This window comes from Gavialis gangeticus, unplaced genomic scaffold (genome assembly GCF_001723915.1).
Source record: "Gavialis gangeticus isolate Ggan-Ray unplaced genomic scaffold, GavGan_comp1, whole genome shotgun sequence".
Classification (NCBI taxonomy): Eukaryota; Metazoa; Chordata; order Crocodylia; family Gavialidae; genus Gavialis; species Gavialis gangeticus.
The window spans coordinates 47,575,084-47,597,724 of NW_017729024.1; the positions used below are offsets into that span (position 1 = coordinate 47,575,084).

General features: G+C 44.0%; 1 protein-coding gene across 4 annotated transcripts in view; it reads right to left on the reverse strand.

Annotated features, from left to right (window-relative positions):
• The window catches only part of LOC109297363 (A-kinase anchor protein 2-like), a 557,784-nt gene that overhangs the window by 52,864 nt on the left and 482,279 nt on the right, over positions 1–22,641 (reverse strand). Inside the window, exon 1 of one of the 4 annotated variants that reach the window (XM_019517065.1) lies at positions 15,801–15,944. The exons of the other annotated variants lie outside the window; for them this stretch is intronic. The gene's annotated coding sequence lies outside the window, so the exon portion shown is untranslated. Of the gene's footprint in view, positions 1–15,800; positions 15,945–22,641 lie in introns of those variants that run through there. 4 annotated transcript variants of the gene reach the window in all.

Here is a 22,641-nt window from a genome sequence, read left to right on the forward strand (position 1 = left end):
CTTCACAGGCAAGGTCAGCTCCCAGATTACTGCACTGGGCAGCACAGCTTGTAGAGGAGCTGAGCAGCCCTCAGTAGTGAAAGAACAGGTTAGAGACTACTTAGAAAAGATGGATGTGTACAAATCCAGGGCCCAGATAGGATGCACCCGAGGGTGCTGAGGGAGTTGGCTGATGTGATCGCAGAGCCACTGGCCATCATCTTTCAAAACTCAAGGCGATCAGGAGAGGTCCTGAATGATTGGAAAATGGCAAACATAGTGCCCATATTTAAAAAAGGAGGATCCAGGAAACTACAGACCAGTCAGCCTCACCTCAGTCCCTGGAAAATCATGGAGCAGAACCTCAAGGAATCCATTTGTAAGCACCTGGAGGAGAAAAGGGTGATTAGGAACAGTCAGCATGAGTGGCGACACGTAGGGGGTGCATGTGTACCCCCCAAGAGTGCTGGTGCACCCCATGACTTGCCACACTCCCTGTTTAGGCGATGGGCAGGGGGGCAAGAGGGAGCTTTTGTACCCCCCCTGCGAGCACTGGATGGGGAGTGGGATCGCTGGATGTAGTGCCGTGGCCGGTTGATGAGGCCGCATCCGGAGTAACGTGTTCAGTTTTGGGCCCCTCACTACAAAAAGGATGTGGACAAATTGGAGAAAGTCCAGCGGAGAGCAACAAAAATGGTTCGGGGGCTGGAGCACATGACTTATGAGAAAAGACTGGGGGAACTGGGATTATTTAGTCTAGAGAAGAGGAGACTGAGAGGAGACTTAATATACCAGTCTTCAACTGCCTGAAGAGGGGGTTGAAAGAGGATGGAGCTGCGCTATTCTAAGTGGTGGCAGATAACAGAACAAGGAGCAATGGTCTCAGGTTGCAGCAAGGTAAGTGTAAGTTAGATATTAGGAAGAATTTCCTCACTAGAAGGATAGTAAAACACTGGAACAGGTTATCCAGAGATGGTGGAAGCTGCATCCTTGGGGGTTTTCAGAACCCAGCTAAACAAAGCTTGGGCTGGGATGGTCTAGGTGGGGCTGGTTCTGCTTTGAGCAAGGGGTTGGACTAGATGACCTCCTGAGATCCCTTCCAACCCTTACTTTCTATGATTCTATTGCTATTATCAGGTTATCAGGGCCTTGCTGCCTGCCAGGGAAGTGACTTATAGGCTATACTTTCCGAGTACACAGAGGTGCTGTCATCTCTCCAGCAAAAGCTTTGCCACCGTGGAGAAAATAATTCGTCATTCATAAAACCTAAGAGGGAGACAGCAAGGCCGCGTCCAGACATTTGGGTCCCTGGGGACAATCAGCAGTGGGACACCTTGTGCCACTGCTAGTTGTCCCCTGGGAATGCCCATGCCATGCACCCTCTGGTGCATGGCAGGTTACACTGGGTGGGGTAGGGGAGGCCAGTTGCTGGCCCCGGCCTCACTTGGAGTCCTGGGGGCCAGGGAAGCTGCAGCCACATTGGCTGGCAGCTGGAGTGTGGCTCTGGCTGGTCAGGCTCCCTTTTTCGATGGCGCTGCAAGGTAGTGGGCAAGTAGTTTCACTATTATGTTCCTGAGCAATGGGAGCGGCTCATCTCTCTGGCCAAATTGAACTAGTTAGCTCATGTTCAAGGGAATTCAATAAAAGTCCCCAGCATATTTAGTCAATGGCTGCTTAATACAAAACACCAATCAGTGCATGGCACATACTGATGGTTAGGGTACTCTCCTGGAATACTGGAAAAGTGAATTAAAATTTGGGAGTTAAAACTAGGGTTAGATGCCTGGGTGGTGGAATTTTTGCTTTTCCTTTGAAACCATGCCACTCCATCCCAGTGGTTTGGATATTTACTTATGAGGAAAGACTCTATCTGAAAAAGAGAAATCATCATCAATGCAGAGAACAGAACCAATATATTTTAATTTAAAATGCATGAGTTTTGGGAGCAGGGACCAGGACTTCCATGTAGCAAGAAACAGGATATATTAGAAGGCTTTCACATTGTGCAGACAAGAATGCAAAATCCATGGGGATGGAGCAGGAGAGAGAACCTGAGTGTGCATGTGAGTAAATGCTTCTGGGATCAGCTTCTTGCCCCTTATTCCCCCAGCAATTTCTGAAAGCTTAATGCTTTGTCTGCTGTTAATTTGATGACATCTTTTATACTGCTTACTTACAGTACTGGCTGAGAGAACTTCAGCAACACCATGAATGAATACTGGATGAAAAGGACCAAATGCAGTGAAGTGAAACACAGCTAAAGGAATATTAGCCCAACTGTCTTGGCTGTTCCCACCTCACACAGCCATATCTGTCTACCTATCTTACAGTTTCTTATGTGACATTATCCCTCTGGTGCTTGAGCAGTCCCTAGCATTTGGAAATGGATATAGATATGTTCCGCACCCTCTCTCCTGTGCTTGAACCACAGCCAAGTTGGACTTGCTTTTTTCACTGGTTTTATTGTGAACAAGCCAGTTTGAAGGAATAGATTTGAATTTTGCACTTTGGAGAGGAAGTCAATGAATCTGGATATAAGGAAATAAGCAAAATAATAGGGAAACCTACTCTGTTAGTAACTAAACAAACAGCTGAGTGTTGAGAAGGTAAAAGGAGCAGGTTGAAGGTCCTGGGGAAGGTCTAAAGCAGCAGTTTAACCTTTTTTAAATTTGCACATCCTTAAATTTGTTTTAATGGGGTCATGAACCCCTTCGGAACTTTCAAACGGAGATATGGATCCCTTTGAATTTTAAGTGAGGGTATTCACATACTTTTGATTGATCATAATCATCTTTTGTGAACCCCTTAGAGGCTTAGACATAGTCTATGAACCCCCAAGGGTCCGCAGACCACACATTGAAGACCACTGGTCTAAAACAGTGGAAGCAGGGAAAAGAATAAAGTAACAGAGATGCTGCTGATAAATCTGAGGCACTCTTAGCCAGAGCTCCTCAGCTCTTGACAACTGTTTTCATGAAAAAAGACCCGAAATTTTAAATTGTTTTTGTGTCAAAGCAAATGAAACAGTTATTAAAAAGTTTCTAATTTAGTGAACAAACTTAAAAAATTCTGAAATCAGTTTAAAATTTTTTTAAAAATTCTGCTCTGTTTTACTCCTAATTCTTGCCCCTTATGTACAAGGACTGAAACCTACTTCTATATGGCAGCACAAAAAAACATTACTGCAATGTCACAGGGACAGACTGGTACAGTCTTTTAATACACTGACAGAAACACCTCTTAATGACTGAAATCCACTATATTTGGGTGTCAAAAGTAATATTATTTTCCAATAGCTATCTGGATTCTGGAGTGACTCAATTCAGTTGCCGAGACAGGCATCTTGACAAGTTTTTGTTTTGAAAAGTTGGGTTTTTTGCCTTCTAAGCACTTCAGAAACCACAGCTTACAGCCAAAGAATACACAACAGCAAAAACAAAATGAAGCAATATATATCGTGACACGATCTCCAAGGAACACAATGTATAAACTAGTGACTTGCTAGCTATGGAGCAGGTGGAAGAAACCTGCTGAGCACTTCTTCAGCTGCCTGTTTTTTATCCATTAAAATTAAGATGCAGTGATCCCATTTGCTTGGAAAGCATATGAAGGGCTTAGCAATATTCCCTTCATTTCCAACTGAGCTACAAATGACTGCTTCCCCATGCACTATGTAACAGTGTCCTTTTATCAAATCAAAATCCAATTTTCTTTTGTTGGTATGATAAATTATGGATGGAGAGAAGCGGGCTTGAGAAAAAAAAATCATTCTGAATACTTTAATGATCAGTATGTATTATAGAAAAGGTTATTTTCTAAACCTGTCTCCACAGCTTAACTGTAATATTGTGGCCTGAATAATAAGTGTCAAAAACTTCCATTGTGCAGCCAGCTTTCCATCTCTCCAATAACACAGATTACCTTCCACAAAAATCCTGGTATGCAAATAGGTAACAATTCTCTATAGGTGAGCAATGACCTGATCTTTTTATAGCCAGTTATATTCTCTTATTCTAAAAATATAAACACAGTCTGCCTATGGAGAATTTGCTATACTATCCGATTAGATATAGTCATTGCTATGGGAGCAGCTACACTAGATCTCTTCTCTCTGAAAATTAAAGTCAAAATTCTTCTGTGGCTATTAAAAAAAAAGAAAAAAGTAAAACTGTAGGAATTTCTTTCAAGTACTTTCATCTTTGTATAGGAATAGGGTGATCTGAGAAAGCTACATTGGTAGTACACGGGTACAGGGATTTATAGTACAGGGATGTACTAACTGAGAACCAAGAGAGACCCATAAAATAAACTTGTAACTTCTGGGTTAGTAAAAATGCCTTCTATGAAAAAAAAATAAAAACCAGTAACTGTCCAGTTCAGCTGTTACTAGCCCAAAGGCCAAAAATTCCCTACGCCAGTGAAACTCAACCAGAGTGACACGGCACTTTGGCATATCATGAGATCCTTAAGGGTGCTGCACAATATCAGCACTGTTAAGTGTGAATCGTGCATAGATGTGTGCACAAGATAAATCCTGAGATTTCAAATAGAAATCCAAAGTGTCAAAACTACTCTGACCGGTTGTGGTCTTTCTTAAGTTCTTTGCAACAGAGGAATTGTTCTACTATTTTGAGGGTGTTTCTAAATATGGGGGTGCCTATATTATTATAAGGTGCTACTAAATTTAGAAAAGTTATGGAGGGGTGCCTTGAATCTAAAAACGTTGAGAACAACTGCCCTATGCAGTACTCGAGTCCTCCATGCCAAACTGGTCCTCTGGCATGGGTATGTTTTGGAGGGGAACCCAGCAGCCTTCAGCACTCAGCTCTGTTACGTCCAGAGAAAAATGACAGCCCCATTGCCACTGCTGTGGCCTCTTTAAGCGATTTCTCCCTCATCTCAGTTCTTGAGAGGGATATGCATGTTCATCTTTCTGCACCCATGCCATTGCTGCATTTTTCCTGATGCCTCATTTCTTCCCCAATTTCTGTGTCTCTCCTGCTGCCATCCCCGCCTCCCTTCTGATTCTTTCCTACCTTGCTGTAGCAATAAGCTGTGAGGAACAGATTTGGGTACTTGTTAAAAAGCCAGTTGCCTGCTATCTGTGCTGCTCAGTTTGCTCCCTGAGGCTATGTACAGACATTAAAAATGCCCAAGGCTGAATTGATCCGAGTCAGGCAGCTTTCTGTAAGTGGTGTAGTTTAGATTGGTAGTGAACAGAACACACGTCTGACCTTTGGTGGGGAGGCAAATCTTGGGGGTTCTGCCATTTTTAAACCAGTCTGTGTGCGCCGAACTTCTGTTATGTTAAGGTATAGATCGGTTTCTGATCACTTATCCCAGTAAAAATTTAACGTGTGTATCTGGCAAGAGGTTCCTCAATACCTCAGGGACAGTGGCAACAAGATGATGGTAGCTCAGGTGGTAGGAATTAGATTAATAAAGGGGCAAGTTGCGATTGGTAGCTCCCACCCCCCACACACTGCTTATATGCCTTTCTGAAATCTCCTTATTTTCTCCCATCTTCTACATTTTTGGATAAATCAACAGTCAATCTGAAAGCAGGACACCAATAACTCCTTTGCTTTTGTCTCGTATTCATTCACACTGCTATAAAAAGTGTTTCTAAATTTTTGCCATTCCCAGATGGTGGCATGTCACACACATTTTGCACAAGTATGGTCATTTTTAGCAGTCCCTCCTTCTCATGTATTGGAAGACTTACTGCACAAGTATAAAAAGCCTGCGCAATGGAGAAGCAGGTACCAGACTTTGAGCTGGGAGAGTCAGCCACCAGGCATGGTCTTTGTAGGTCCAGCCAAAATAGGAAAGTTGATGAATCTGTGAATGTATAAGGAATACCTGCACATCATCACAGTTTCTGTACTCAGCCCATGGCCTGGCAAAGTGCTTTCCAACTGGAAAGCAAGGAGTTAAGCCATAGCTGTATTCTATTTGAAGTTACTTTAGTTTTTTGTCAAATGTAGAAATCAAGCTGCAAACCTGAACTTGCAAGAAGCTGGGATTGAAACTTTCAAAGCATGACACTGTTTTACATTATTAAAAGCCACCCCCCTCCTTTTTTCTACAGACAGCCAGAGAAGTAGGCCCTTTGAAGAACCTTATAGCAGGGTATCACACACAGCACTAAAGGAAGTGGAAGCTTCTAGGAGCCAAAAGAGATGCAAGAGATAATAAAGACGATGACAGAAGGACTTCAGACACAAAACCAACTTGTATTTAGAACTTGTTCTCTGGTTATCCACTCTTATGCTTTCTTGTCACAGCCCAAATGTGCAACTGAATTACAGCAACGTATGCATGCCTAAGAAACACGCGTGCCACTGTGGCTGGATTATATTTTTCCAGTTTTCTCTTCAAAAGTTTCTTCAGTCTACACTCCAGTCCTAGTATTCTTTTGTTTCTGCAATGATTTGAAAGTAAATCAAACAACTAATATATGGGTCAATATTATTGCCTTTTTGTCATTTATCTTTATTGTTTCACAAGTCCTTTCCTCTTCACCCATGTGGTACGTGAAGGGATGGGAAGTAAACCAAAAACACTGTTGCAGAGATACCATTAGGCTTACGGATAATGAAAGCACATTAAATATTAATACATGCCATGCAATGGTGGCTACTGATTACTGCTCTGATTGTAGAACTGTTAGTATTTTCAATTCTAAATATATATATTTTCAGTAATTTGTCCATAACATCTGCTTCTGAGCTTAAAAATTCAAAGAGTGGTCTAAAAAATTCAAGGAGTCAGAGAACTGCACTGATATTTTGCACTTCTCATTCTCAGCCAGTGGCTTTCAACCTCTCAACTCAAGGCACCCCTCAGTAGACTCAAGACACCCTCCAGAACTTTTGTGCCTGATTTCTATAACAAATCGTATTTGTTATTGGAATGCTTATTTCCTCGTAGAGAGGCCAGGCAATGGGTGTGGAGGAAGGGCCAGGCAGGGACAAGCTTACGCCTGCACTTTTCTGCCCATCTGCTCATACCTCACTGCACCCTTCAAAGGATCTTGCAGAACCCCAGGGCTCCTCAGCACAGGGCTGGAGAATCAACGGTCTAAGCTGTTTATAGTGACATGCACTTTACACAGGACACACTCTACTGGAATACAGTTTTCGAAGAGGAGGAATGAAACAAAAGTTTAGGGTGGGATTTAAATCCAGAACAGTTATGTAAATAGAAACTTGGGCATGCCATAAGGGGTAACATGTCTTTTACACAGAGTACAGTGGAAACTGGGAGAACCTCCTCTTTATATTTCCAGGCCATAATCTTGTACTGGGGTCCAACTACTGACAACTGTTACAACTTGTGTAGAGTACATTTAAATGTACTGAGACTTCACATACAGGCGTTATTCATTGGCAGTGGATCCTGAGGCATGAAGCAAAATAAAAGAGTCCCATAAAAATGGAGCCTTCAGCACCATGCTCTACCATTGGTTTGGCAATATGCAAAAGGGGAGAATGCTCTTTAATGAACTTTCAGCACTGCTCCCCAAGAACTACCCCCAAATCTCCACAAAACCAAGTCCAGTTAGGTCCAATCCCATTTAGCTGGTAAGGTCTGAGATGATAACACCACCATATTTATATTTAAAGTTCCCCACTCTAAGTGGAAAAGTGCACCAGAAACCAAATCAAACCAGCCCCCTCTCCATCCCCAAAGAAATCAGCAAACCCCTTATTTTACTTCACAGAAGTAGTTGCCATGGGAATAAGGCATTTACATCATAATGTCTATTAGTACACTTATTAGTATTAGCCCTGTAGGACAAACTGGCTAGGGACCAACATTACTAAGCAACTGAAGCTGCATATAAAGTAAATACACCCCCCTTTTGGAAGCCCCTATTAATGGTATGCTTGCCGCTGCCTCCTCCACCCTACCCAGAGATACATTTGGCAAGACTGGGCACCCAGTGGCAATAACTAGGGACCTACCCAAATCAAGGCAGCAAATGGACCATTTCTTGGGTTGATCACAGCACTGGCTACCATTTTTGTGGGCTTATCACAGCAGGCCTCTCTCCCCCCTCCTCCCCCCCGCCAAGTCTGATTGACCAAGAGGACTGTCTGTCATGCAGCCCTACCCCTAGCCACTAACTGATAGAGAGGAATGAGGCCATATGATGGGTAGCCCTCTCAGCCAGTCAGTGCTGATGGATGGGGTGGGGGGCAGTCACCATCTTGACTGCTCCTTTTTGCACTAGTGGCTCCCCCACCCCCGTGGGCTACAAGGCTGGGTTGCAGCGGCCATGAGGACTGATGCCCCCACTAGGGAGCCAGCACGTATTTTTACTAAGTCATTTTTTTTTTTAATTTTGTTGGCAATGCCATCAACGCTGTGGGGCACTGCTGTGGGACGTGGATTATGTGGGGATGGGGGAAGGATTCCAGTGTCCCTCCTAATTTGGTACTGGCGTGAGTGCCCCTCTCACCCAGCCCTAGTTACATTACTGTGGGCACCCCATAGAAGTTATTCTGGTAGCAGATTCCAAGGACAAAGCCTTTTCAGTTGTATCATGAGTGCTTAGTACTTAGACTGGAAATAAGGACAACTTTATAGCTAGGGCACAAGACAGAAGCCACACATGAACCCAGTTCTATATTCACTTCTGTTACAGACCGGACTACCCTCAGCACATCATCCTTCTCTGTGCCCATTTCCTCATGTATAAAATGTGGATAATAGTTCTTAAACACCAGAGGTATCTAAAAGAATGAGACAGAACCGCATCATTGAAAAGCAAACACACTTTAATACAACCACAGTCAGATGCAGCACATCTGTTTCCCCTAAAATCTGTGACAGACACCAAGCTTTCTTCCCCCAGCTAGGAACACACTGTTTCCATTCTGTGGTCCCAAACCCTGTCTTGTACCATAGCTATCTGCACCCCAGTGACATAATGTGAGGCAGAATATAGTAAGAAACTGAATCAGAGAAGTGTTCCTTTTTAGGACAAAATGTATATGCTGGGCAACACATAGGTGACAAATGGGTAGTGAGGACATGCCTAATGTTCAGAACATGCTTAAATGCTGACTTGAATCAGCATTTAAGCTAAATGTTGTAAAGGCCTTTGAGATCTCTGCATGCAGGGTGATACAGAAAAGCAATGAGTTATTGCTCTGCTCTCTCTTTACTTGGCACCTTTCTAAATATCTGTACATTAGATACTAGTCTTTAACCACTTCTCTCTTAAGTGATTCAAGATATTCAAAGGTGATCAACTGAAATAAACTTTGAAGGCCAAATGGTCAGGATAAGTCAGACCTGAAAGCTGTATGAAACCAACTCTCCAAACATTTAGAAACTAATCACATCTGTATATCAAGATTGTTGGTAGAGCTGTATACACTACATTACAGTACACTGCTACACTACACCAGACAACAGACATGTTTAATAGTGAAGTTAAGTTAGGAATGCAGCACATGTATTATAAAATATCAAAACCTCATTTAACATTTATGTTTTTTTGTAAAAGTATGCAACACTCCAAAACACTATTGTTTTCAAACAGCAGGAAAAAAATTTACTGCGCCATTCTCTGGAGTTTTCTTTCTGGGGGAGGGAGGAACCAGGGCAAGGGGTATAATTTATTTCAAAAGGCCTACATAGATTTAAGTCCTGTTTAGGAATAAATGTTACTTGCTTGCAACTGGAGTCCTCTGAGATGGACTCAGTATATGTACAATGGGAGGCTCTGCCAACTGACACAGCTCAGAGAGAGGAACTTCAGAGTCTGCTGAAACACTTGCACCTTCCCTCTCTGTCCCTTCAGTTCTTTAGAATGGCTCTGACAAGAGGGCTATAAAAGGAAAGATGTGCCCTCTGCCTCCTCAGTACCCTCCCCTGCCACTTCAAAGTCCAGAGTCCATTAGGACATCAGGGAAGAGGTAAAGGTGTGGGAAGAAGAGGAGTATCAAAAATCCATTAAGGCTCTGGTCACAAGTACTGTATTTCATGGTGTATAAGTTGACGCAGTGCATTAATCAACCCCAAATTTTTTATTAAAAAATTAGTTTCTTCATATATCCGGTGTATAAGTCAACCCACATTTTATAATGATCCATTTGTAAAAAAATCCAAATGAGTAATTTGATCGTTGTACGGATCCTTGACATTGGAATTTTCCACGTCTTTATACTCGCTTTGATGTTGGTCATGAAAAAAAGGATTGGGCTTTCACATGCTGGCGGGCTCCAGGAAAGTTGGATCAGGCCCCTGGGAGCTTAAGCATCACCTGGCTTGTTAGCAGCCCCCGCATCCGGGCCCTGGGTGTGCCGCTGCTGTGGAGGGAAGGGCCAAGCCATCAGCTTGCTCTTTGGCCACAGGGGGAGCAGTTAGGCTCCACCGAAAGCAGGATCTGCTTTCTTCTTCTGCCTTCAGCAGACTCCTGCGGCCAGTAGGATGCCTGGCACTGCCTGGGAAGGGGCTGCCTTGGCCCATGGGCAGCACAGGGTGTTGGGCAGAGGGGATGGGGGGGAGGTCGACTTATAGCTCTTTCACAAGAAGGTCTATAGACCTTCTATACTTTCTTGTGAAAGACTCCAAGGTTCAGATAGAGAAGGGGTGTCAAAATATATGGTTCACAGGCCGGATCCACCTCGTGGTGCTGCTCCATCCAGTCCACTGGGCTACTGATGAGTCACGGAACTGGGAGCATGGCTAATGCTAGACAAGTCCTTCTACACAATCTGCAGCCTTGGCGTATATGGTCTTTGGCAATGGAGAAGGCAAGCAAGGCCTGTGTGATGCAGCAAGTGGATGCCTGGCTCGTGGCTGCTTGCTCCACTGCTTCCACTATGGTTGTTACCACCTCTGTTGGATCCCTGAGAAACCCCATCATTTGCATTTGTCACTGGGTGAGTTAAACACCCCTTACATATGGAAGACAGTAAATGGAAGTTGCTCATTCTCTGAGGAGATGCTACAGCTGATGTAAAAAGCTGTTTTAATAACTAGGTGGAACAGAGAATAGTTTGCCACAGGTTCAAAGGAGACTTCATGATTTGCACTGAAGTCCCATAATGATACTGGAATTTTTAAGGGTAGTTTCATTGGCTCGTCCATTCATGAATGTCTTCACCTTACTACAATTTATGATCCTTCAGCACATGGGAGGCCACCACTGCTTTTAGGAGACCTTTTAAAACCTGAAGTCAGTATTCAAAAATATGTCAGAACTAAGTTCAAAGGCTGATCCACATATTTGTCACTGATCCCTCCACCACTCCAGATTGTAACACCTTCTAGTTGACTGTCTCCTATAGTTAATCAATACCTGCTTTTCTTCTAAAGGGAAAGGTTTTTCAGTGTCTGCTGGAGTCCTGAAGGTAGTCCTGTGCAGTCACAGAGAGACTGGGTCATAAAATCTACCCTTCTGTTCAGTTAATAGGCTTGGGATTTTTCCTTAGCGATGGTCCTTTTGATGGGTCAGGTTCAGTAACGAGTACCTGTGTGCATTGCTATATGCCTTCTTAGGTTCTCTTTAAAATCTATGCTAACAGACTACCCCACCACACTAAGACTCTACATTACTTTTTGAGATAAGAATCTGGAACCAATGGAAATGGGGAAGTTCACATCCATCCACCACTGTATTTGGAGGAAGTAAGGCAAGCTCCACTGTCAGAACACTCAGAAACACAGGAAGAAAGGACTGGATGGGGCACACAAGCCTGCTAACAGACATGGCTTTGGGAAGTTTCCACCATCAGAGGGGCGCTGGCCAGCACATCCCACTAGTGCGAATGTGCAGGGGGTGTGCAAAGAATGATTTCCCCCAAAATAATAAAGGAAAATTGAATTGTTTTAGGAAAATGAGCCCTCAAAAGTTCCTTATAACAGTAAAAAAGTTCAGGAACAAAAGTTCCTTATAACAGTCCTGTACTTAGCTTGTTTTGCATTCAGCTCCATTCCAGATGTCTTTAAGACCGTCACTTATACCAGAGTCTGAGGCTAACCCAATTAGCACGGGGCTTAAGAAAAATGAGGGGATGCTAAAAAGGAGAAAAAAATCATAAAGTTCAACAAGGTTTTGCTTAAGTCATGTGGAATGAAAGAAAAGACATGAGAATGATCAAAGAGCATAACTGTGAGCTCAGTCAATATGTATGCTGCTTAAGAAGGGAAAGCTATTTTTTGTAGGAGTCTGGAGTTAACCTATACGATGCCTTTAAGAAAAGATTTACCCTTTTAGATGTCTTCTAACCTCCAGTCTCCCCAAAAACATGAACAAGATCAGTCTACTTCCAACCCTGCTCTTCCAGAAACATAATATAGCATAGGCTGGGGTCAGCAAGGTTTTTGGCCCGAGTGCCAAAAATACCTCAACCCCAACACAAGCCTCGACCTGGCATGCCAGGGGCAGTCCATGTGGGGCCAGATCCTTATCGGCAATGGCTGCACGTGTGCCTCCAGGCAGACGGTGGGGAGGGGCTGGGGTTGTGATGCTCCGGCCCTTTCCCCACCCTACACCCCGAGGCGTGCATGCAGTCACCACCAGCATGGAGCCACCGGTGGTGCTCTGGAGCCTGGTGCAACTGTTTGCTGCCTACTGGTCGCTTGCTGCATCTGCTCATAGCCCGGGGCTGGCTGTGCAGCAAAATCAGGTTGGAAAATTTGGCAGTGGGGGAGCAGTGGAAGCTCCACGTGGCTGGATTCAGCCCCATCCAGGCCATTGTGTGCAGTGGAATCAGGGCTGAGCCCACCCCTGTACTCCCTCCCTCTTCTCAGCCCCGCCCTGTATGTCCAGACCAGAGCTACTCTGTCTCCTCCCTCACCACCTCCATGTGTCCAGATTGGGGCCAGGCCACTCCCTACCCTCCACCCCCAGGCAGATGGATCAGGTTCAGGCAGCGTAACCCCCTGTTGTTGGATGGGCCCCCGCTGCGTGGCTCTGCTACTAAATCAAGTTCACCGGCTGGGTCTACCCTGCAGATGGACCTGGCACTGCCCATCTGGCACACGGGGTAAGAAGGGTGAGCAGCTATTACCAATACCTTGGACAAGAGAGAGCAAATGTAAAAACAATATTCATAAATGAAGAATTCTGAGTTATTTAAGATGATCTCTCTGAAGCTGTTTTGTGGATTAGGATATCCATTCATTTCCAATGGGTGTTCAGTCCCTTAGGCAGTTTTGAGTAATCCTAGCCACAAACTCCAATGAGGCAGACAGTTCCCTCAAGGCAACAGTGATGCAGGACTGGGAGCCATCACAACCAGTGTTCAAAGGCATCTCTGTAAGGGATCTTCTGAGAGACACCAAGACGCTGGAGGAAAAAGAAATACTAAGATCCCAATATTATGGCTGTCATTCTTTTCATAGATTAAAAAACAAAACAAAACTGTATTTTAGCAAAGCCAGAGGAATGTAGGGAGCTTTTTTCTGATTACTCTGAAAGGTAATTGTATTTTTAAAGCTACCCTCCTACTTACGCAATGCAATTACCATATCTATGATACATTATTTGTGACTTGTTGCTGTGCGCAAAAAAATGTTGATTCTACAAGTACAGCCTCTAAGTAAGTAAACTGGAGGCTCCAATGGATATAGCTTTATGAGTGAACAGAAACCAAATCGTCTTGAAGCAACCAAATCATTTCCATAAAACACTTAAAAATATTAAAATGACACCATAGGCTCCCGTATGCTGACTTGATAGCTGTTCGTGCATAAATGAATATAAAGGCATATAATGCAACTTGGTCTTCCTCAATGTAAGCAGCTTGTCACCACCCTGACAGCTTGAAATAAGCCATAGGCATCTCAGGGAACAGAGCTTTACAAAGGCAGGTTTTCAAAACAGTTAAGGGGACTAAGACTTATATTAATTTTAAATGGCAGATGCATGTCTAAATCCCCTTGGCTGCTTTGACAATCTTAACAATAGACTTTACTTGGTCTGCAGCTATGGCTGCATATAAAAAACCCACACACTCAGAAACGCAAACAAACTGAATGAAAAATACTTCCATGGTAAATAAGCTAAATACAGCCAAATTCATTACTAGTCAAACAAGTGGCCAGTGAAATCTAAACATGCAACAAAAAAGCATTTAACAAGAAAGGTTACACACAATCTTCAGAGGAGTTTTATCAGTAATAGACCAAATGTCTACAGTTTCTTGTAAGCAGTAGCATAGCAGGATGTTGGTAAATTCTCCACATGCCATTGGTGTCCCCAGGCTATAACATATGACCTACCATGTGAGTCTCCCGTTGTAAGCAGTTAGTAACTTCATTTAAGTTTTGTTCTTACTGCAGTCTAAACATTACAGTCATCTAAGTCACTCCCCTATGGGGGTATTTCACTGGAAACAAGACTTAAGAACGTTTCTGTTCCTTATTTGGGAAAAAGGTGGCTGACGAATCCTCAGGAATAAGAAATTCCCTTTCACCACCCACTCCCACCCACCCTTGCACCCTGTTTCAAGATTATTTCCCCTTTTCCTGCTGAAAAGCAATTGATTAATAGCCTGTGGCACATCTGGACTCTGTTAAGGTGTTATTTAATTAAGACATTCGTCACTTATCCTTTCAGCACAGCAAAGAATTCAGATAATACTGGGGGAAAACACTTAAAAAAACCTGGAACTGTGAAGAAAAGTGAACTGACCACATTCTGGTATAAACCTTTGAACGGTCTACTGTATTTTAATAGTATTAACTCTCCTGTCTCTGACCACTGGTCAGTATAATATGCATCTGAGGGTTCTCCCCCTGCCCCCCACCCCCCAACCCTAACAGTGAGCGAGACAACTTAAACTGCAAACCAAATCAGTATATGATCATTACGGTTAGCCAGGCAGCCATATGAAGAGCTGCTGTCAGCTACACTTACAAGAAAGTTCAATATTTGATAGAAAGTACTTTAAAAAAGTATCCCCAAAGGGCTCATTACTAAACTGCAAGCAGCTCCTCTCATTTTTGCCAAATTGCAAGGTCTGACAAGCAGTCCGGGGGGCTGGGGGAAGGGAGGACAAATAAAAAAATTTTTAAGAAGGTACACTGTCCCTAACCCTCCCCAGAACAACAGGGAAAGAGCCTAAGATGTCAATTATAAATGACTTTTTTGACTTTTAAAGCTCAACAAATGAGTCTGGCATTACTAAGTAATCCATGAAGTCTATGTAATGTGCTACAAGTCTCATGCTCTAGGATTTTATAGATGGTTTTCTAAAATCTGGCTGTTGGAGCATGATGAATGTGCCATCCCAGTGCATTAAAGAAGACAGCAAGCAAACGGTTGCAGTATGCATAAAGCACAGTAGAAGGCAGTAATGCATTTGTTACTAAATGCGACTGTTGGTGATATTTCAATTTACCCCACTACTAAACAAATAAAGAGCAGGCTACATTTTAAACAAGCTCTTTAGAAGGAATGAAGTACTACACATCCTTACAACTGTATCATTTGAAATACCACTTCAGACTGCAACAAGAATGCTCTTACTGGAAAATGTCTGCAAGCAGTTAAGAAAAAAATAGCAGCAAAAGAGCACAAAGTGCGCACGTGGATTGCATTCTTGATCAGCATACACAGGCTTCAAATCATCTCTTTCGTATCTATACCCAGGATGCTACTGACCTATTTGACATGAAAAGAAAGTCAAAGATTCAAGGAGCTCTGCTTGCGATCTACAGCATTGTATAGTGAACCCAGCCAAAGAGCTACAAATTCCTCAGTGACTACAGAAGAAAATGAGTCAGACTTAAAAGTTCCTCACTTCTTTCAATAAGAGATTCAGTGAAGCCACAAGTCAGAAAGTGTAGCTTACCTCCTGTCTCTGGTGGTGCCTCTCAGTTGTGGAGCAAGGAAGTTTCTTTTTCCCAGAAAGCCTTCACTTTTTCTTTTTTCATTAAGACAAGTCAAATTCCTTTCCCTGTCTCCTTACAGGGCTGTGATGTCATGGAGCTGAGGGCTGGTTTTAAAAAAAAAGGGCAGCCCACACCCCTAGCCCATTCACACACAAAGCCCGTTTTGAAAAGAAAATGCCAGTCCTCCAGGCAAACCAGCACAATTTAATTTAAAGGCTGAGCCACCCCTGCCAGTGTTAGCTCCCTACACACCGTGTGGGCATAGAGCCCACTGCACTGTTTGCAGCTAGCGTAGGTAGGATTTTCAGCCCTTAAGTGAAAAATCACAGCATGTATCAAGCTTTGCATTAGCAAAGGGGCAATTATGGGAAGGGTTACTCTGAACATGAGCCACATGCAACTTTTACACCAAATGAGAGAAAGAAGGTGTTGGCTTTATTTCTCGTACAACAGGAGAGTCATAAATACTGTGGGGATTGGGCAAGCCTGGAGTCATGGTTATTACTGGATTATGATAGATTAAGGTAAATTGGGGGCCTGAATATTAAAGACAAGAAAAATAAAAACAGTACAGGCAGGGCATTCTCTGAGAGGGCTCTGGGGTTAAGGAGCTATACTACTTTCTACACTAAACTGAAGTAGTTCATATCTGGTGATTGTCTAGGCATGCACAAGGGATATCAGTCCAAGACAGGTGTAAAAAAACCTGAAGATTTAAATCCCATATCAACAAAGAGCTAGAAAGAAGTATCTGGAGATGGCTGGCTGGCTGAGCTCCTAATAAAATGACATCTTTAATGCTCTGAGATTTTACTGACATTGTTACTAATGATAATCAGACACCTCATGCTTTATAGCAGCATGATTTCATTTACATTTAAGTCAAAATTAATAACAAACAAGCTAACAATTCATGCCATTGCTGCTCCTATCATGTTCCTTTTACCCTTTTCCATTCCCCATTCGAGGAACAAGCAGGTTGAAGTCTGTATGCAGCCTAAAAAGCTCCTTCCTGATCCCTGCTTTCTAGGGTCTTGTGATTTCCATGTGGTCTATTCTTGGATATATCCTAACAACCAGGGGAGCCTTGGGACATGTTCGACTGACAGGAAAATTAACCTGAGAGATCTGTGGCATCTCTCTACCAAAGGCATCTATCCCAAATGTTTCTAAAGATAAAGATATAGGAACTAAGCACAGACAAAGATCTAACCCAATGTTGGGCAGTCTGCATTGCCAAGGCAAAGACAGAGGCTGGATTCCTTTGCGTAGCTCATCTTAGAAGTGGTCAGAAAGGCTGCAGAGGGCAGTGTGTGGGCAGCGAGAGCAGATGATAGATAGTATCCCACATCCCACTGTAGTTGTTTTCTCACCTGATTTAGGGACCATGCTAATGATGTCCAAAGCCTGAACTAAGCCACAGCTGTAAAATGGGATAATAATCCTTTGCGATCTTATAAAATTACTGGGAAGAAAAAAAAAAAAAATGAAAGACTGCAGTCATACCAGAGGCTTGCTAAAAGATTTCGGAGAATAGGTACCTACTTTAACACAGTTCTCCTTTACCCCTCTCTGTAGCACTAAAACTGTTTCATTAGGCATTCATTGCACACATTTCCTATGCATAAGCTGCCTATGATGCAGATTGTGAACACTGTTAATAAATGCTATGATCACAACATCCTTTAACAGCATCCTATTTAAGAGTGATAAGTACCTTAAATCCTGTGATGCACTTACAGTTTTCTGGTAATGGAGAGGCTACATAAGCACCTTAGATTGATTGATCAATTGATCAATCAATCATCAAACCTTGTCTGCTGGAGACACTTAACAGACAATCTGGTAAGGACAGAGCTGTTCTGGAAAAACAGGCCTGTACCTGAATCTTAGTGACATAACATACCACGCTCTCATCACAGAAGTCAACCCAGAGAGGTGCAATATGCATAGCCTTACTTTCGGTAGCTTCCATTTTAATGGGATTCCTTGTTAACAGCAGTCTGAAAAAGTAAACTGGATTTACACATTATTACTATCAAGTCTTAAATAAAAAAATTCTTACTAAGTGCGGAAGATTCTGTTCACTAAATCATCCAAAATATGGGATGGTCTCAGGTGCTGTAACAACTAATGCAATCCACTGGTCAGTTTTAGGATCCCCAAATCATCCAGACTGCAGCACAAATTCATATCATAGCTAGGAAATAAGGGTGCACCGATAAAGTTTTTTTTGGCTGATACTGATGGCTGATATGCAACCTGGCAGGTTGGAGAGCAGAACCTGACTGGTAAGTTTGTCGGGGGGAAGAGGCAGGCATGGGGGGCACAGATGGAGGCCCCGATGGTGAGGGAGGGAGTGGGGCTAGGGCACGGGCAGGCCAAGCTGGGGCAGGGCATGGGATGGAGCCAGGGGCGGCTCATATGGGGGAGAGGCAGCTCCCTGAGACTGCATGCACCCCTGGGAAAGGCATGAGAGCCATTTGCCCCCCAGTTTGTACAGGGTGAGGGTGGACTGCCCACTTTGGGCCTGGGGTCAGGGGCTACACCAGCCTGTTCCTGGTGTGGGGGCTGGGCCAGGGCTGTGCTCGGGCCAGGCGGGGGTAGGTGGCAGTGGTGCTGGGAGTGGGGACTACAGGCTGGGCTACAGCCATGCCAAAATTCACCACAACCCCCACTCCCAGTGCCACTGCTGCCTGCTCTGCCCTGCCCACCACCCTGCCCCACTGCCCCTGTGCCTGCTTTGGGCAGCCCGCCCTTGCCCTGAGCACAAATCCAGGGGCACATGCCTCCCATAGGGGTGTATGCAATAACCTCCCGCAGCTCCAACCCATGCCCCATGCCCTGCCCCAGCTAGGCAGTGCCTGCCTCTGCCCCAGCCCCACTCCCACCCTCACCGTGTTGGCCTCAATCTGTTCCCCCATGCCCCTTTTCCTCCAAGACTTACTGGCAGGAGGCTGCTCTCCAAGCTGCCACGCTGCATTTCTGGCTGCGTGCATGCTGTGGCTGCACACATGCATGCAGCATTGATCAGTGACATTATTGGCTATACCGGCCAAAAAAAGCCGATTGCCAATAATGTCAATTTTCCTTGTATTGGTGCCAATCCGATAACAGTCCTCAGGAGCTAAGCAGGGCTGCTCCTGTATGTTGGTGCACCTCTAGCAGGAACACTAGACTTTGCACATGAATGCTTGATTTAGGTATAATACATGCTAAAATTTATGCAACCAGACAGCTCATTATTGGCTGAAGATCCACAAGACATTAGTTTGTAACCAATTTTTTCAATACAGTGATCCCCGGTGTCTGTTTAACGCAACAGAATGAGAACAACTTCAGTACTGAGCTAACTTTAAAGGTCTAGTTTGAGCTGAAAAGCCTTAAAATGGTCTGGGATTTAATTAGCTGCGAGACTGCTCCTCTGCTTATGCCAGAACCAGTTGCAGTCAGAAGGAGCTGCTGAGCCAGAGCACAACAATTGGCAAGGTGTTGTCTGTGAAGGCTCTCAGCTTTGAAACCCTCTCTCTGGTGACCTTTCAGAATGAGATCCCTGCCATGAGCTGAGAATGAGAGAGGTGTGTGTCTGGGGGAGGACTATAAGGATTTGGGGTTACAATTTATAACTAGCAAAAATGGGAAGTTATTGGAGAAATTTGTCTAAGGCAGGGGTGGGCAAAATGGTGGATCTGGCCAGTGGCTAGATCCATTTCCCATCAGTCCCTGCTCACACCACTTTGGCCAGTCTCCAAGGAGACCCCAGGAGTGGCGGGGCTGTGATGCATGGGGCTGTTGTGGCCCTGTGCTCCCAGGGGCTCCATGAAGACCAGGCCAGAGCAGCACTGGCAGGATGCAAGGCTGTGCAGGGAGTTGCTCCCAGACTGTGGAACCCTTGTTCATCACAGAGGCATGAGAGCAGAGGATCATGGCTCTGCCCCAGCTCTAGCCTGCACTGTCACTGCTGCAACATCATCTCCCTGGCCCTGGGCTGAGCCCCTCCCCACTGAGCCATGCACCTAGCTAGTGCTGCTCTGACCTGGTCTCCATGGAGACCCTGGGAGCAGGGGGCTGCCACTGCTCCATACTATCAAGGCTCCACCACTCCTGGGGTCTCCATGGAGACTGGCTGGAGCAATGCAGACAGAATCTGCTGGGAAATGGAGTCTGCTGCAGGCCCAACCTGCCCGGTGGGCCAAACTTTGCCCATTCCTGGTTTAAGGCCTGGCTTGGAATACAGGTTTTGTACTGGTTTAGGTAAGCTGGGTAAGGAGGTTATTTTTCACCAAAAAAATTACAATACAACCTCATAGATTTCATAGACATTAGAGCTGGAAGGGAGCTTGGAAGATCATCGAGTCCAGCCCCCCCCCTGAAGGGCAGGAAGTCAGTTGGGGTCATATGATCCCAGCAAGATAAGCATCCAATTTGCTCTTGAAGGTGTTCAGTGTAGGTGCTTGAACCACCTCTGATGGCAGGCTGTTCCAGACCTTGGAACAGTAAAGAAATTTTTCCTCATGTCCAGCCTGAAATGGTCTTGCAGGAGTTTATAACCATTTGACCTCATCATCCCTCAGGGCACTCTGGTGAACAAACGTTCCCCCAGATACTGGTGGTCACCCCTGATAAACTTATAGGTGGCCATCAGATCACCCCAGAGCTTGCGCTTTTCCAGGCTAAAGAGTCCCATGGCTCTCAGCCTGTCGTCGTAAGGTCTGCTTTCCTGACCTCTGATCATGTGCATGGCTCTTCTCTGGACTCTCTCAAGCTCCTCCACATCCTTTTTGAATTGTAGGGCCCAAAACTGGATGCAGTACTTCAGCTGCGGCCTCACCAAGGCCGAGTACAAGGGGAGAATGAAGCCCTGTAAGGCTGGGAGAAAAATTCATTACAAAAGGGTGTTTGCTGTAATGGAGTTAGTCAATTTGCTGCATTTATTAATGATAAGAAAAAAAATAGTTCCTACCATTGGGATTGTTAAAAGTGGAGAAGTGTTACAAACACAGTTCATTGCAACAAGGTTGTACTGCATTCCAGTACTACTTCTAGACTAGGGACAGAAATTACACATAAACTGGTATAAGCGATCAGAAACTGGTTCAAATCTGTAACACAACAGAATTTCAGTGCACATAAAGCAATTTCAAAATGGCTGAAACCACTTTACGATAAACTTGGATAGATGTTGTATCAAACTTAACTTATTTAGGTTATATCAGTTTACTGAATTTCTGTCCCAGATCCCCTCCAGATTCAAGTTAACTCACAGTCCCCCAGGGTGCTCTGTACCTCCCCTGTAAGCCTGCCTCAAAGGGTGGGTCTGCTAGCCTTGGCCCAAGCTGTCTGCTACAGCCAAATAAGGAGGCATGCTCTAGCACACCCCCTTGGCTTCTGGCTTGGGCCACTGCGGGCATGTGGCTGCATTTCTGGAATCAAAAGCGAATGTCTGTTCACTTGCTTATCTGTTCAGTCTATGCAGTTTAGACTTTGCAGTGAAGACTGAATTGATTCAGCCTCAGGCTGTCTGACTGTGTACTTAGCCCTAGTGTGACTGCAACTCTATTGGTATGAAGATTCCTTGTACTAGTATAAACTGCTCCCATTTCTTACATGGAAACATGTGGGAGGCAGGGTTTGCTTGGTAGTATGTAGCTGGTCCAATAAAAAAATATTCCCAAACAAATCCTATTTCTTGCATATCTTCTGGACTGTCACAGCTACTAAACAAGAATAGTTATATGGATATAATATAATGGCTTTTATATTGATGAACGTGTCTCCATGGTATGGGAATTGTATTGCTTTAACTATGCTGGTAGAATTAGAGTGGTATAACTTGTAAACAAGATCTAATTGTACTTGTAAAACACAGGCCTAGAGCTAAGAATAGCTGCTCATCTTTATGGAATGCATATATAAACAGAAAAGCAAATAAAATAAATCCTCCTATGTTTGCTGTACTTTGTTTTTTACTGAGTAAATAGACAGCTTTCCAGGGCCGTCTAACTAGCACCTCTTCCCAACACTAAATTAAAAAACACGACAGCTAAAACAAATACCAGAAACATGTACCAGTAATCCTATCAATAATCCTTTCGGGACATACAGCTGTATCTCAGTAGAGAAGTTTAACTGTCTCTCCGTCACCAGAAAATTGGTTTCTATATTAAGGAAGTCTTACGGTACCACAAAGGAGCCCTTCTGGTTTGTTAGCATGTTAGCACACGTCAGCTGGGGATTTGTTTTCAGGCTACAGGATCCTCAGAGGCCTGCCCTCAAGAAAAACATTTTAAGGTAGCTGTGCAAATGGGAAGTTTGGGTGGTAGTTTGCACGAGAGGCATAATAAATATAAATGAAAATCACAATTTGCAGAGTGACCAAGAGGTAAAGATTTGCTCACTTTTCAAAGTTTTCACAACTCCTTTCTAATTCGTTTGCACATGCTCTACCAGGCTTTCTTGCTGAGTTGACAAAGAAGTAAACATTCAAAGCAGGTCTGAGAATACAGTGGCCAGGAGAGCAAGTACAGTTCAATACTACATTAAAGGAATACAAGCCAGGAGCTTCCTTCATCTTCATGACACCTCTGACATTGACTAACTCTGATATATGGTCTCTTGCTTAATTTCTCTGTGTCTTGGTTTCCCGATTAGATGAAACAGAAATGAGTACACTTCCCTGCTTCTCAAGGTCTATGTGAGGATTAACTTGCTAGTGTTTCATTTGAACAGCGCTTTGAATATAACTATTTCTAGGTATCATTATTCATAGAATCATAGAAGTAGGGTCAGAAGGGACCTTGT